Raw genomic sequence first — 13,440 nt, forward strand, 5'->3', positions numbered from 1 at the left:
TCGACAACCAAAGTGACCTGAGTGCCTGCGTAGCTAGTGTTGTATCTGGTTGGCCATGGACAAGTACACGATTCGCATCCTTGCACTAGGAGCCCTAGTGTGTCTACATCTCGTATGCTCTGCTACTGTTGCTCAATGTAAGGCAGCTAGCACACCAATATTTATGTATCTTCACAATGCTTAATTTTTCTTCACTTGTCCTGGCTGGAAGTATGTACCTAGTATAGCTATCAAAGGCCTTTCTATTTTGCTTTGTAACTGGTTCCATCGTTTATATGCATATATATACATACACACTACTCTAAAATAATTGCATAACGATGGTTGTTCGTTTGTTATTACTCCATAATATACAGGCCAAATCATGGCTGACACCGACAGCAAGAAGATCGATCTACCAGACGGGCTATGCGTTGAAATATCTCCTGACGGTTGTACATACCACGATGGTCTTTGCTTCCATTGTTTGGTAACTGACGTCTACTACCCCACTATGGATGACTGCAAGAGCAATTGCAACAAATCCTCGTCTTTACAAGACGTGCTAGTTGCCATGACAACCTCCCCTCCTCCTCCTTTATCTGCTCCTTAATTTTCCGGCCTAGACAATGGTTATATGTACAAGATTGTCCCCTGAAAATAATGCCTATGTGCGGAAACCAGTTATGCAATGCGAGTAATATACTGCAGCAGTTGTTGCTGAGTATTTTGGTTTGGCAAATCACATTTGAACCTTTACTAGCAATTGTTGGGAGAGCGATGAAATGACTCGCAAGCGCAGATGCTCCGGAAATCTGAGTGGTACAGCTTAGCTTGGGATCTGTGTCGGTTAAATATGTGTCACATATACGTTTTAGAATACAGAGGTGAATACATCTGCAGATGGGCTATACTGGACCATAGTACTAACTCCTCGCAAAGTCGCAAGTCTCCTCTCTTCAAGCCCATCGATGTCCCATGCAAAATAAAATGAAATAAGTCCATCGATCTCTCACTTAAAAAGAGTCCTATGGCTATGGATGACCAGGGAGGCCGCCCTTGGCCAATGTCCGGCGCCGGTGAGTTCGTCTACCCTGTCCATGGTGGGTTTCTCATCTATCCTACCTCTCATGAGGCGTCCGGTTCTTGTCTTTCCCAAGCTCACATTAATATTCCCAAATCAGCCCTCGGCCGGCCTTGGCGACATCATCTTCATCCACTCCCGTGCTGCACACACCCATTTCTCTGATCTCTTAAAGCAACACTAGCCGAGCCCATAAAAGATACAGGAGTATTTGGCCGGGTAAACCTTAATGGAGTAAATTTAGTCCACTAAGTTTTGGTCGGTTCTAGCTGATCCCCTAAATTTAGCGGAGTAAAATCAAATTTGGTTAAGATGAACATAGATTCGATCTAAACAAACTTCTAAACCAAAATTCGACACATAATTTACATTATCATCCGTCGAAACATAGTTCAAAGCGATACTAAAACTTGAACTCAAACATAAGCTAAAATCTAAATCTAACCAAAAAAATTAGTCACTATTCGACTTTGCGAGGGAGAGCAAGTCCTCCCTAGAGATTCCACCGCCCATGGGGTCAGTCCCTAGGTCGTCTTCGTTGTATCCAGGAAGGTCCTTCACCACTCCTCGATGTTGAAGCTGTCATTGTTGCCGCCTCCACTGCCACCATTGTTGCCGCCTCCACCGAGCCAGCTCGTCATCGACCAGCGCCCACGTGCATCTAGGGATCATACATTCAACAGGGGGTGACTCCATGAGTCAGGTGATCCACAAAAACCGCATGAGCTAGAGTCCGCCATATGGCTGTGTGCCCCAACATCATTTGTTGGTAAAGAATGTATGGATGGATGCCAAAGGAACAGCCTCACGTTTCCCGGCACCACAGCTTTCCATAAACTTTTCCATGAGCCCTCTTCAGCAGCCGAGGTGGAGGAACCATCCCTTTGATCTAAGCATGACTATTGGAGAATTAATTACAATTATGAAATATACAAATATAGACATAGGAGATAAGTCCAACCAAATTTGGGAACTTGTCTAAAAAGGGAGAAAATTAGTCTGACTTGATTTGTGCTTTTAATGAGGGTTCATAATATAGGATGATATTAAATAAATCCAATTTTATTGCTTGATGGTTTACACGGGATAAGGATGACCGGTTCTCTCTTCTCTCAATATATACGATCGACTCATGTGCTCATTGGTAACCAAACATTTCTCATCGACAACCAAAGTGACCTGAGTGCCTGCGTAGCTAGTGTCGTATCTGGTTGGCCATGGACAAGTACACGATTCGCATCCTTGCACTAGGAGCCCTAGTGTGTCTACATCTCGTATGCTCTGCTACTGTTGCTCAATGTAAGGCAGCTAGCACACCAATATTTATGTATCTTCACAATGCTTAATTTTTCTTCACTTGTCCTGGCTGGAAGTATGTACCTAGTATAGCTATCAAAGGCCTTTCTATTTTGCTTTGTAACTGGTTCCATCGTTTATATGCATATATATACATACACACTACTCTAAAATAATTGCATAACGTTGGTTGTTCGTTTGTTATTACTCCATAATATACAGGCCAAATCATGGCTGACACCGACAGCAAGAAGATCGATCTACCAGACGGGCTATGCGTTGAAATATCTCCTGACGGTTGTACATACCACGATGGTCTTTGCTTCCATTGTTTGGTAACTGACGTCTACTACCCCACTATGGATGACTGCAAGAGCAATTGCAACAAATCCTCGTCTTTACAAGACGTGCTAGTTGCCATGACAACCTCCCCTCCTCCTCCTTTATCTGCTCCTTAATTTTCCGGCCTAGACAATGGTTATATGTACAAGATTGTCCCCTGAAAATAATGCCTATGTGCGGAAACCAGTTATGCAATGCGAGTAATATACTGCAGCAGTTGTTGCTGAGTATTTTGGTTTGGCAAATAACATTTGAACCTTTACTAGCAATTGTTGGGAGAGCGATGAAATGACTCGCAAGCGCAGATGCTCCGGAAATCTGAGTGGTACAGCTTAGCTTGGGATCTGTGTCAGTTAAATCTGTGTCACATATACGTTTTAGAATACAGAGGTGAATACATCTGCAGATGGGCTATACTAGACCATAGTACTAACTCCTCGCAAAGTCGCAAGTCTCCTCTCTTCAAGCCCATCGATGTCCCATGCAAAATAAAATGAAATAAGTCCATCGATCTCTCACTTAAAAAGAGTCCTATGGCTATGGATGACCAGGGAGGCCGCCCTTGGCCAATATCCGGCGCCGGTGAGTTCGTCTACCCTGTCATGGTGGGTTTCTCATCTATCCTACCTCTCATGAGGCGTCCGGTTCTGTCTTTCCCAAGCTCACATTAATATTCCCAAATCAGCCCTCGGCCGGCCTTGGCGACATCATCTTCATCCACTCCCATGCTGCACACACCCATTTCTCTGATCTCTTAAAGCAACTCTAGCCGAGCCCATAAAAGATACAGGAGTATTTGGCCGGGTAAACCTTAATGGAGTAAATTTAGTCCACTAAGTTTTGGTCGGTTCTAGCTGATCCCCTAAATTTAGCGGAGTAAAATCAAATTTGGTTAAGATGAACATAGATTCGATCTAAACAAACTTCTAAACCGAAATTCGACACATAATTTACATTATCATCCGTCGAAACATAGTTCAAAGCGATACTAAAACTTGAACTCAAACATAAGCTAAAATCTAAATCTAACCAAAAAAATTAGTCGCTATTCGACTTTGCGAGGGAGAGCAAGTCCTCCCTAGAGATTCCACCGCCCATGGGGTCAGTCCCTAGGTCGTCTTCGTTGTATCCAGGAAGGTCCTTCACCACTCCTCGATGTTGAAGCTGTCATCGTTGCCGCCTCCACTTCCACCATTGTTGCCGCCTCCACCGAGCCAGCTCATCATCGACCAGCGCCCACGTGCATCTAGGGATCATACATTCAACAGGGGGTGACTCCATGAGTCAGGTGATCCACAAAAACCGCATGAGCTAGAGTCCGCCATATGGCTGTGTGCCCCAACATCATTTGTTGGTAAAGAATGTATGGATAGATGCCAAAGGAACAGCCTCACGTTTCCCGGCACCAGAACTTTCCATAAACTTTTCCATGAGCCCTCTTCAGCAGCCGAGGTGGAGGAACCATCCCTTTGATCTAAGCATGACTATTGGAGAATTAATTACAATTCTGATATATACAAATATAGACATAGGAGATAAGTCCAACCAAATTTGGGAACTTGTCTAAAAAGGGAGAAAATTAGTCTGACTTGATTTGTGCTTTTAATGAGGGTTCATAATATAGGATGATATTAAATAAATCCAATTTTATTGCTTGATGGTTTACACGGGATAAGGATGACCGGTTCTCTCTTCTCTCAATATATACGATCGACTCATGTGCTCATTGGTAACCAAACATTTCTCATCGACAACCAAAGTGACCTGAGTGCCTGCGTAGCTAGTGTTGTATCTGGTTGGCCATGGACAAGTACACGATTCGCATCCTTGCACTAGGAGCCCTAGTGTGTCTACATCTCGTATGCTCTGCTACTGTTGCTCAATGTAAGGCAGCTAGCACACCAATATTTATGTATCTTCACAATGCTTAATTTTTCTTCACTTGTCCTGGCTGGAAGTATGTACCTAGTATAGCTATCAAAGGCCTTTCTATTTTGCTTTGTAACTGGTTCCATCGTTTATATGCATATATATACATACACACTACTCTAAAATAATTGCATAACGATGGTTGTTCGTTTGTTATTACTCCATAATATACAGGCCAAATCATGGCTGACACCGACAGTAAGAAGATCGATCTACCAGACGGGCTATGCGTTGAAAAATCTCCTGACGGTTGTACATACCACGATGGTCTTTGCTTCCATTGTTTGGTAACTGACGTCTACTACCCCACTATGGATGACTGCAAGAGCAATTGCAACAAATCCTCGTCTTTACAAGACGTGCTAGTTGCCATGACAACCTCCCCTCCTCCTCCTTTATCTGCTCCTTAATTTTCCGGCCTAGACAATGGTTATATGTACAAGATTGTCCCCTGAAAATAATGCCTATGTGCGGAAACCAGTTATGCAATGCGAGTAATATACTGCAGCAGTTGTTGCTGAGTATTTTGGTTTGGCAAATCACATTTGAACCTTTACTAGGAATTGTTGGGAGAGCGATGAAATGACTCGCAAGCGCAGATGCTCCGGAAATCTGAGTGGTACAGCTTAGCTTGGGATCTGTGTCGGTTAAATCTGTGTCACATATACGTTTTAGAATACAGAGGTGAATACATCTGCAGATGGGCTATACTAGACCATAGTACTAACTCCTCGCAAAGTCGCAAGTCTCCTCTCTTCAAGCCCATCGATGTCCCATGCAAAATAAAATGAAATAAGTCCATCGATCTCTCACTTAAAAAGAGTCCTATGGCTATGGATGACCAGGGAGGCCGCCCTTGGCCAATATCCGGCGCCGGTGAGTTCGTCTACCCTGTCATGGTGGGTTTCTCATCTATCCTACCTCTCATGAGGCGTCCGGTTCTTGTCTTTCTCAAGCTCACATTAATATTCCCAAATCAGCCCTCGGCCGGCCTTGGCGACATCATCTTCATCCACTCCCGTGCTGCACACACCCATTTCTCTGATCTCTTAAAGCAACTCTAGCCGAGCCCATAAAAGATACAGGAGTATTTGGCCGGGTAAACCTTAATGGAGTAAATTTAGTCCACTAAGTTTTGGTCGGTTCTAGCTGATCCCCTAAATTTAGCGGAGTAAAATCAAATTTGGTTAAGATGAACATAGATTCGATCTAAACAAACTTCTAAACCAAAATTCGACACATAATTTACATTATCATCCGTCGAAACATAGTTCAAAGCGATACTAAAACTTGAACTCAAACATAAGCTAAAATCTAAATCTAACCAAAAAAATTAGTCGCTATTCGACTTTGCGAGGGAGAGCAAGTCCTCCCTAGAGATTCCACCGCCCATGGGGTCAGTCCCTAGGTCGTCTTCGTTGTATCCAGGAAGGTCCTTCACCACTCCTCGATGTTGAAGCTGTCATCGTTGCCGCCTCCACTGCTACCATTGTTGCCGCCTCCACCGAGCCAGCTCGTCATCGACCAGCGCCCACGTGCATCTAGGGATCATACATTCAACAGGGGGTGACTCCATGAGTCAGGTGATCCACAAAAACCGCATGAGCTAGAGTCCGCCATATGGCTGTGTGCCCCAACATCATTTGTTGGTAAAGAATGTATGGATGGATGCCAAAGGAACAGCCTCACGTTTCCCGGCACCAGAGCTTTCCATAAACTTTTCCATGAGCCCTGTTCAGCAGCCGAGGTGGAGGAACCATCCCTTTGATCTAAGCATGACTATTGGAGAATTAATTACAATTATGAAATATACAAATATAGACATAGGAGATAAGTCCAACCAAATTTGGGAACTTGTCTAAAAAGGGAGAAAATTAGTCTGACTTGATTTGTGCTTTTAATGAGGGTTCATAATATAGGATGATATTAAATAAATCCAATTTTATTGCTTGATGGTTTACACGGGATAAGGATGACCGGTTCTCTCTTCTCTCAATATATACGATCGACTCATGTGCTCATTGGTAACCAAACATTTCTCATCGACAACCAAAGTGACCTGAGTGCCTGCGTAGCTAGTGTTGTATCTGGTTGGCCATGGACAAGTACACGATTCGCATCCTTGCACTAGGAGCCCTAGTGTGTCTACATCTCGTATGCTCTGCTACTGTTGCTCAATGTAAGGCAGCTAGCACACCAATATTTATGTATCTTCACAATGCTTAATTTTTCTTCACTTGTCCTGGCTGGAAGTATGTACCTAGTATAGCTATCAAAGGCCTTTCTATTTTGCTTTGTAACTGGTTCCATCGTTTATATGCATATATATACATACACACTACTCTAAAATAATTGCATAATGATGGTTGTTCGTTTGTTATTACTCCATAATATACAGGCCAAATCATGGCTGACACCGACAGCAAGAAGATCGATCTACCAGACGGGCTATGCGTTGAAATATCTCCTGACGGTTGTACATACCACGATGGTCTTTGCTTCCATTGTTTGGTAACTGACGTCTACTACCCCACTATGGATGACTGCAAGAGCAATTGCAACAAATCCTCGTCTTTACAAGACGTGCTAGTTGCCATGACAACCTCCCCTCCTCCTCCTTTATCTGCTCCTTAATTTTCCGGCCTAGACAATGGTTATATGTACAAGATTGTCCCCTGAAAATAATGCCTATGTGCGGAAACCAGTTATGCAATGCGAGTAATATACTGCAGCAGTTGTTGCTGAGTATTTTGGTTTGGCAAATCACATTTGAACCTTTACTAGCAATTGTTGGGAGAGCGATGAAATGACTCGCAAGCGCAGATGCTCCGGAAATCTGAGTGGTACAGCTTAGCTTGGGATCTGTGTCGGTTAAATCTGTGTCACATATACGTTTTAGAATACAGAGGTGAATACATCTGCAGATGGGCTATACTAAACCATAGTACTAACTCCTCGCAAAGTCGCAAGTCTCCTCTCTTCAAGTCCATCGATGTCCCATGCAAAATAAAATGAAATAAGTCCATCGATCTCTCACTTAAAAAGAGTCCTATGGCTATGGATGACCAGGGAGGCCGCCCTTGGCCAATATCCGGCGCCGGTGAGTTCGTCTACCCTGTCATGGTGGGTTTCTCATCTATCCTACCTCTCATGAGGCGTCCGGTTCTTGTCTTTCTCAAGCTCACATTAATATTCCCAAATCAGCCCTCGGCCGGCATTGGCGACATCATCTTCATCCACTCCCGTGCTGCACACACCCATTTCTCTGATCTCTTAAAGCAACTCTAGCCGAGCCCATAAAAGATACAGGAGTATTTGGCCGGGTAAACCTTAATGGAGTAAATTTAGTCCACTAAGTTTTGGTCGGTTCTAGCTGATCCCCTAAATTTAGCGGAGTAAAATCAAATTTGGTTAAGATGAACATAGATTCGATCTAAACAAACTTCTAAACCGAAATTCGACACATAATTTACATTATCATCCGTCGAAACATAGTTCAAAGCGATACTAAAACTTGAACTCAAACATAAGCTAAAATCTAAATCTAACCAAAAAAATTAGTCGCTATTCGACTTTGCGAGGGAGAGCAAGTCCTCCCTAGAGATTCCACCGCCCATGGGGTCAGTCCCTAGGTCGTCTTCGTTGTATCCAGGAAGGTCCTTCACCACTCCTCGATGTTGAAGCTGTCATCGTTGCCGCCTCCACTGCCACCATTGTTGCCGCCTCCACCGAGCCAGCTCGTCATCGACCAGCGCCCACGTGCATCTAGGGATCATACATTCAACAGGGGGTGACTCCATGAGTCAGGTGATCCACAAAAACCGCATGAGCTAGAGTCCGCCATATGGCTGTGTGCCCCAACATCATTTGTTGGTAAAGAATGTATGGATAGATGCCAAAGGAACAGCCTCACGTTTCCCGGCACCAGAACTTTCCATAAACTTTTCCATGAGCCCTCTTCAGCAGCCGAGGTGGAGGAACCATCCCTTTGATCTAAGCATGACTATTGGAGAATTAATTACAATTCTGAAATATACAAATATAGACATAGGAGATAAGTCCAACCAAATTTGGGAACTTGTCTAAAAAGGGAGAAAATTAGTCTGACTTGATTTGTGATTTTAATGAGGGTTCATAATATAGGATGATATTAAATAAATCCAATTTTATTGCTTGATGGTTTACACGGGATAAGGATGACCGGTTCTCTCTTCTCTCAATATATACGATCGACTCATGTGCTCATTGGTAACCAAACATTTCTCATCGACAACCAAAGTGACCTGAGTGCCTGCGTAGCTAGTGTTGTATCTGGTTGGCCATGGACAAGTACACGATTCGCATCCTTGCACTAGGAGCCCTAGTGTGTCTACATCTCGTATGCTCTGCTACTGTTGCTCAATGTAAGGCAGCTAGCACACCAATATTTATGTATCTTCACAATGCTTAATTTTTCTTCACTTGTCCTGGCTGGAAGTATGTACCTAGTATAGCTATCAAAGGCCTTTCTATTTTGCTTTGTAACTGGTTCCATCGTTTATATGCATATATATACATACACACTACTCTAAAATAATTGCATAACGATGGTTGTTCGTTTGTTATTACTCCATAATATACATGCCAAATCATGGCTGACACCGACAGCAAGAAGATCGATCTACCAGACGGGCTATGCGTTGAAAAATCTCCTGACAGTTGTACATACCACGATGGTCTTTGCTTCCATTGTTTGGTAACTGACGTCTACTACCCCACTATGGATGACTGCAAGAGCAGTTGCAACAAATCCTCGTCTTTACAAGACGTGCTAGTTGCCATGACAACCTCCCCTCCTCCTCCTTTATCTGCTCCTTAATTTTCCGGCCTAGACAATGGTTATATGTACAAGATTGTCCCCTGAAAATAATGCCTATGTGCGAAACCAGTTATGCAATGCGAGTAATATACTGCAGCAGTTGTTGCTGAGTATTTTGGTTTGGCAAATCACATTTGAACCTTTACTAGGAATTGTTGGGAGAGCGATGAAATGACTCGCAAGCGCAGATGCTCCGGAAATCTGAGTGGTACAGCTTAGCTTGGGATCTGTGTCGGTTAAATCTGTGTCACATATACGTTTTAGAATACAGAGGTGAATACATCTGCAGATGGGCTATACTGGACCATAGTACTAACTCCTCGCAAAGTCGCAAGTCTCCTCTCTTCAAGTCCATCGATGTCCCATGCAAAATAAAATGAAATAAGTCCATCGATCTCTCACTTAAAAAGAGTCCTATGGCTATGGATGACCAGGGAGGCCGCCCTTGGCCAATATCCGGCGCCGGTGAGTTCGTCTACCCTGTCATGGTGGGTTTCTCATCTATCCTACCTCTCATGAGGCGTCCGGTTCTTGTCTTTCCCAAGCTCACATTAATATTCCCAAATCAGCCCTCGGCCGGCCTTGGCGACATCATCTTCATCCACTCCCGTGCTGCACACACCCATTTCTCTGATCTCTTAAAGCAACTCTAGCCGAGCCCATAAAAGATACAGGAGTATTTGGCCGGGTAAACCTTAATGGAGTAAATTTAGTCCACTAAGTTTTGGTCGGTTCTAGCTGATCCCCTAAATTTAGCGGAGTAAAATCAAATTTGGTTAAGATGAACATAGATTCGATCTAAACAAACTTCTAAACCGAAATTCGACACATAATTTACATTATCATCCGTCGAAACATAGTTCAAAGCGATACTAAAACTTGAACTCAAACATAAGCTAAAATCTAAATCTAACCAAAAAAATTAGTCGCTATTCGACTTTGCGAGGGAGAGCAAGTCCTCCCTAGAGATTCCACCGCCCATGGGGTCAGTCCCTAGGTCGTCTTCGTTGTATCCAGGAAGGTCCTTCACCACTCCTCGATGTTGAAGCTGTCATCGTTGCCGCCTCCACTGCCACCATTGTTGCCGCCTCCACCGAGCCAGCCCGTCATCGACCAGCGCCCACATGCATCTAGGGATCATACATTCAACAGGGGGTGACTCCATGAGTCAGGTGATCCACAAAAACCGCATGAGCTAGAGTCCGCCATATGGCTGTGTGCCCCAACATCATTTGTTGGTAAAGAATGTATGGATAGATGCCAAAGGAACAGCCTCACGTTTCCCGGCACCAGAACTTTCCATAAACTTTTCCATGAGCCCTCTTCAGCAGCCGAGGTGGAGGAACCATCCCTTTGATCTAAGCATGACTATTGGAGAATTAATTACAATTATGAAATATACAAATATAGACATAGGAGATAAGTCCAACCAAATTTGGGAACTTGTCTAAAAAGGGAGAAAATTAGTCTGACTTGATTTGTGCTTTTAATGAGGGTTCATAATATAGGATGATATTAAATAAATCCAATTTTATTGCTTGATGGTTTACACGGGATAAGGATGACCGGTTCTCTCTTCTCTCAATATATACGATCGACTCATGTGCTCATTGGTAACCAAACATTTCTCATCGACAACCAAAGTGACCTGAGTGCCTGCGTAGCTAGTGTTGTATCTGGTTGGCCATGGACAAGTACACGATTCGCATCCTTGCACTAGGAGCCCTAGTGTGTCTACATCTCGTATGCTCTGCTACTGTTGCTCAATGTAAGGCAGCTAGCACACCAATATTTATGTATCTTCACAATGCTTAATTTTTCTTCACTTGTCCTGGCTGGAAGTATGTACCTAGTATAGCTATCAAAGGCCTTTCTATTTTGCTTTGTAACTGGTTCCATCGTTTATATGCATATATATACATACACACTACTCTAAAATAATTGCATAATGATGGTTGTTCGTTTGTTATTACTCCATAATATACAGGCCAAATCATGGCTGACACCGACAGCAAGAAGATCGATCTACCAGACGGGCTATGCGTTGAAATATCTCCTGACGGTTGTACATACCACGATGGTCTTTGCTTCCATTGTTTGGTAACTGACGTCTACTACCCCACTATGGATGACTGCAAGAGCAATTGCAACAAATCCTCGTCTTTACAAGACGTGCTAGTTGCCATGACAACCTCCCCTCCTCCTCCTTTATCTGCTCCTTAATTTTCCGGCCTAGACAATGGTTATATGTACAAGATTGTCCCCTGAAAATAATGCCTATGTGCGGAAACCAGTTATGCAATGCGAGTAATATACTGCAGCAGTTGTTGCTGAGTATTTTGGTTTGGCAAATCACATTTGAACCTTTACTAGCAATTGTTGGGAGAGCGATGAAATGACTCGCAAGCGCAGATGCTCCGGAAATCTGAGTGGTACAGCTTAGCTTGGGATCTGTGTCGGTTAAATCTGTGTCACATATACGTTTTAGAATACAGAGGTGAATACATCTGCAGATGGGCTATACTGGACCATAGTACTAACTCCTCGCAAAGTCGCAAGTCTCCTCTCTTCAAGTCCATCGATGTCCCATGCAAAATAAAATGAAATAAGTCCATCGATCTCTCACTTAAAAAGAGTCCTATGGCTATGGATGACCAGGGAGGCCGCCCTTGGCCAATATCCGGCGCCGGTGAGTTCGTCTACCCTGTCATGGTGGGTTTCTCATCTATCCTACCTCTCATGAGGCGTCCGGTTCTTGTCTTTCCCAAGCTCACATTAATATTCCCAAATCAGCCATCGGCCGGCCTTGGCGACATCATCTTCATCCACTCCCGTGCTGCACACACCCATTTCTCTGATCTCTTAAAGCAACTCTAGCCGAGCCCATAAAAGATACAGGAGTATTTGGCCGGGTAAACCTTAATGGAGTAAATTTAGTCCACTAAGTTTTGGTCGGTTCTAGCTGATCCCCTAAATTTAGCGGAGTAAAATAAAATTTGGTTAAGATGAACATAGATTCGATCTAAACAAACTTCTAAACCGAAATTCGACACATAATTTACATTATCATCCGTCGAAACATAGTTCAAAGCGATACTAAAACTTGAACTCAAACATAAGCTAAAATCTAAATCTAACCAAAAAAATTAGTCGCTATTCGACTTTGCGAGGGAGAGCAAGTCCTCCCTAGAGATTCCACCGCCCATGGGGTCAGTCCCTAGGTCGTCTTCGTTGTATCCAGGAAGGTCCTTCACCACTCCTCGATGTTGAAACTATCATCGTTGCCGCCTCCACTGCCACCATTGTTGCCGCCTCCACCGAGCCAGCTCGTCATCGACCACCGCCCACGTGCATCTAGGGATCATACATTCAACAGGGGGTGACTCCATGAGTCAGGTGATCCACAAAAACCGCATGAGCTAGAGTCCACCATATGGCTGTGTGCCCTATATCATTTGTTGGTAAAGAATGTATGGATAGATGCCAAAGGAACAGCCTCACGTTTCCCGGCACCAGAACTTTCCATAAACTTTTCCATGAGCCCTCTTCAGCAGCCGAGGTGGAGGAACCATCCCTTCGATCTAAGCATGACTATTGGAGAATTAATTACAATTATGAAATATACAAATATAGACATAGGAGATAAGTCCAACCAAATTTGGGAACTTGTCTAAAAAGGGAGAAAATTAGTCTGACTTGATTTGTGCTTTTAATGAGGGTTCATAATATAGGATGATATTAAATAAATCCAATTTTATTGCTTGATGGTTTACACGGGATAAGGATGACCGGTTCTCTCTTCTCTCAATATATACGATCGACTCATGTGCTCATTGGTAACCAAACATTTCTCATCGACAACCAAAGTGACCTGAGTGCCTGCGTAGCTAGTGTTGTATCTGGTTGGCCATGGACAAGTACACGATTCGCATCCTTGCACTAGGAGCCCTAG

At 43.5% G+C, this 13,440-nt stretch overlaps 5 long non-coding RNA genes across 5 annotated transcripts; all 5 read left to right on the plus strand.

Moving 5' to 3' along the window:
- Positions 1-666, plus strand: LOC119320065. Its single transcript, XR_005154747.1, has 2 exons — positions 1-137; positions 357-666. It is a non-coding gene; the product is annotated as an uncharacterized LOC119320065 (long non-coding RNA).
- Positions 667-2,232: 1,566 nt separating this feature from the next.
- On the plus strand, positions 2,233-2,891 carry LOC119320289. The gene is made up of 2 exons (XR_005154890.1): positions 2,233-2,362; positions 2,582-2,891. It is a non-coding gene; the product is annotated as an uncharacterized LOC119320289 (long non-coding RNA).
- Positions 2,892-4,448: 1,557 nt separating this feature from the next.
- On the plus strand, positions 4,449-5,114 carry LOC119320200. The gene is made up of 2 exons (XR_005154844.1): positions 4,449-4,585; positions 4,805-5,114. It is a non-coding gene; the product is annotated as an uncharacterized LOC119320200 (long non-coding RNA).
- A 1,558-nt stretch (positions 5,115-6,672) lies between these two features.
- LOC119320175 lies at positions 6,673-7,338 on the plus strand. Its single transcript, XR_005154836.1, has 2 exons — positions 6,673-6,809; positions 7,029-7,338. It is a non-coding gene; the product is annotated as an uncharacterized LOC119320175 (long non-coding RNA).
- Positions 7,339-11,119: 3,781 nt separating this feature from the next.
- LOC119320158 lies at positions 11,120-11,785 on the plus strand. The gene is made up of 2 exons (XR_005154829.1): positions 11,120-11,256; positions 11,476-11,785. It is a non-coding gene; the product is annotated as an uncharacterized LOC119320158 (long non-coding RNA).
- The last annotated feature ends 1,655 nt before the right edge of the window (positions 11,786-13,440 follow it).

This window comes from Triticum dicoccoides, chromosome 6B, assembly GCF_002162155.2.
Source record: "Triticum dicoccoides isolate Atlit2015 ecotype Zavitan chromosome 6B, WEW_v2.0, whole genome shotgun sequence".
NCBI lineage: Eukaryota > Viridiplantae > Streptophyta > Magnoliopsida > Poales > Poaceae > Triticum > Triticum dicoccoides.